Below are 3,910 nucleotides of genomic sequence, written 5' to 3' on the forward strand. Positions count from 1 at the left end.
TGTTTTGGGGATTACATAACCGAACTCTAAAAAACCACCATTAACATGCAGTTCGGTTACCTGCGTGTGCTCAAGTTAGTAACCGAACTATACATTAAGAACAGTTCGGTTTCCTCGCAAAAAGAATTCGGTAACCGAACTAGGTTTACGTAAACGAATTTTTTCCAGAGATTTTGAGTTTGGCCATATTTTTGCACAATTCAAGCTACATTAACTAAATATGAGGCATACCTGAGTACCCATAGCTTCATCTTCAGGTTGTGGCTGATGAAATCCATCATTTGTTTGGTTAGCTTGAGATTGGGGAAAAAAGTTTTCATCATCTAACAAATAACTCATATTTGGATCATTAGAAGTATTGACAAATACACAATGAGATGAAGGGGGTCTGATTCTGATTCTCAAGCATCATCACATGAATCACTCAAATCATACTTACTGAACTCAAAAAAAGACTTTTTGGGTTCACCCATCTTCTTCTTCCTATTTCCTTCTTCTTCTTCTTATCTCTCAATAATAATGTTATAACAAAACAATCCTACTAATATAACTCACTAATCACTAATTAATCAATTACTAATCATAACACTAACACTAATTAATCATCACACTAAGTTAATCATTAAGGGTAAAGTAGGTATTTTAAAAAAAATCAGATAAGGGGTGATTGGAAATTACTACCAATAACCACCCCAAAACTTGAGAGTAGTCCCCCCATTTTTTGAGTAGTCCCCAGAAAATCGTTCTTGTGATGGACTCTAGTAAATACCCAAAGCCCAATCGTGTCGATCTTCTGAACTCCTAGCCACCAACTGCATAGCCTGGCCAACTACTATTTCCCAGAGCTGTCCCTGTCCATTTAAACACTGGCCGCAGCACTGCTTACATTCTTCACCTCGGCTAAGTTCACCGACTGCTACCCATTACTACAGCACCCAAGTTCTGCAACGCACTCATCTTATTCCCTTGCTCCAACTCAGAACCGTGTTGAACTGGTTACAAAGCAAATCGATCATTCCCATCACCTTTATTCTCTGTGTTGTTGTTCTGCAACGAGACTGCACCATAGAAGCTACAACATACAGTACATCTCCAAACTTGCTGCTGTGTTCATTTGCCAACATTCACAGAGACCTTAATAGCAACATCTCACAGCCGAGATACATCACAGACCCATCTCGCCAAATTCTGTCCTTCATCTGGAGACTTAAAACCCAAGAACATACCCAACACAAACCCATTGTAGGTACCCAATCTCGCAGACTCATCAATCAAACCTTCAATTTCTTCTCATCTGTTGCTGCTGTTCACCCGTCAAGCACAATCTGATGCCTCAAGATCTTCAATTAAACCCATCCAGCCATCACCTGTATCAAGCCTTCTTCAATTGAATGCAATACAAATCAAGTACTCATACCACAAACTCCAATCAATTAACCACAGGACCCCAATTTCAGTTCGAGCTCGGAAATCCCCAATTTCAGTTGTTGTTGTTGTTGCTGTTGCAGAGAACTAGACTGATTCAATGACCACCATTTAATCCCCCAAATCCATGTTCATCGGCTGCTCCAGCTATTTACCCAGCAATCCCAATTTCATCTGCCTTTGTTGCTGTTGTTTGCCAAAGGAACTGGACGAGTTAACCGAGATGAAGAAAATGTTGCAGTCACGATTCGCAAGAGTTGCTTCTGCAAACCACTTCTGCTCTCCTTAACCCAAACTTCGATGATCATTTCTCATCTCTAAGAGCATCCACAGTCACGATCAAATTTAGAGACTAAAACCAAATTTGGTCCAAAAGTGAGGCGTAATGAAACGGACTAATGCTAAATTTGATATGATTTTTTAAGGTTTGAGACTAAATGTAGTCGCCGTCCCAGACTATAACTAAATTTAATGGGACGTAGGTATAGTAAGCGTTCTATGTTAGGCGTGGATATAATGAGCGTATAGGATTAAACGTAAGTATAGTCTGCGTTTGAGTGCAGAGCGCTAACACAAACAACGTCTCAGTGGGACGTTAATACAAAGTCTGCCAACCTTAACGTTCACAAAATATGCGCCCCACTTTGAGCGTGAATAATACTGCCGTCTCATGTTTGTTTGTTCATGAGACTCTCTCAATACATCCATCTCACATTTGAACTCACACTTTGTTTTTTGATTGTGTCAACGCCTCACGTCTAGCGATAATAATACTTACGTCCCATTTCGGGCGTGAATAATACTTGCGTCCCATATATGCGTGCACAATAACTACGCCTAACCTTCATACGTTCACTATAACTCCGTTTACTATAACTACGCCGGACTAAATTTTAGTCTTTTACCGTTGCACTTCACCTTCAAAAAAGCCAAATAAATTTAGCATTTGGTCTGCCTTTTAGTATTTAGTCACGTCCATGGCCGTGGTTGCTCTAATTCCCGATCAAAAAACCCTGAACTCATCTTCTTTTCTCGTTCTTTCTCACAAAATGGTTCCTCGAAATGTTGTCCGCAGATGAGAACACCACATGCTTGACAAGGACGGCCACTACTAATTCAGCCTTGCCTCTTTAGTGCCGTGCGTTGGAAATGCTAATTCCGCTTCTCTCTAATCATTTATCTTTTCGGTAATTGGATTTCATTGTAATTCCACTTAAAACAATGTTATTAGCGAAATATCGTGTCACACTTTCGTGCTTATCAAATTCCACCACACTTACATTTTGCTAGTCCCGAGCAAAACAAAACAAAATCCGCTCTACAGCTGGATAAAATAGGGGATAGGAGTATCCGCTCTACAGCCAGATAAAATAAGAGATATGGTATCCGCTCTACAACTGGATATAATAGGAGATAGGGGTATTCGCTCTACAGCCGGATAAAATACGGGATAGGGGTATCCGCTCAACATCAGGATAAAATAGGAGATGAGGGTACCCACTCAACATCTGGATAAGTTTTCTATTTTTTCTATATTTTTTTTTAAGAAACACTAATACTAATTAAGGTATAAATAAAAAAACTGAAGTGTGTACCACTACCCCACACTTAAACATTACATTGTCCACAGTGTAATTGAGTCATCCAATGTAAAGTTAAGATGAGAAAAATCTGAAGCAAACAAATAAAAACAAGAGATAAAGGAAATGAGAACAAATCTGGTGGGTTGACACCCACGATACAATTTATATTTGTTCCCTGCTTGCACTAACAATAGGCATCGGAGCATCACACTCAGCAAAATGATCTAAGCATAGATCTAGTGTCTTAAGTTCATCAAAAGCAACAACTCCTAAATCTGGGTCTAGGTCCGCGGAGATAACTTTCGTTGTTAAGTTACGTATATTACCCATTAGAGGATCAAATGCATTGACAATGTCAATTAGCATAGGGTCATCAGAGTCTGCAAAATGGTCTAAACAAGTGGATATTGGTTCAAAATCAGCAGTCCAATTCGATTGACCTGTATCGATTGGTTCCATATTCATATATGCATCTAGAGAACTATTAAACACATCAATGGAAGAGGGACTTAATGCAGCAACAATATCATGCATAACCAGATCATTAGAACCAGCAAAATGCAATACATGACTAGCATCAATTTGTCCAACATTCACCAACACATTCGCAGATCACAAGATGAATCAGCAAAAGTTGCGCAAAGTACATCAATAGTATCATGAGTAGAAGGTTTCTCATTATGAACATCTATCGTCTTTGAGTCATTACACTCAACAGTAACATCCTCTAAATATGCAGGATCTTCTACATTATAATTATCTGACTTTTGAGAATCTTGGGTATTCTCACTTCCACTCAAAACTTCTACAAGTAGATCATCGTCAGTTTCTTCCTCGGAAGAATAATCAATATACTCTGAGGTACAATTAGATTGGGATTGAGACTGGTTTTGGAACCAACT

Source organism: Papaver somniferum, chromosome 4 (assembly GCF_003573695.1).
Source record: "Papaver somniferum cultivar HN1 chromosome 4, ASM357369v1, whole genome shotgun sequence".
Classification (NCBI taxonomy): domain Eukaryota; kingdom Viridiplantae; phylum Streptophyta; class Magnoliopsida; order Ranunculales; family Papaveraceae; genus Papaver; species Papaver somniferum.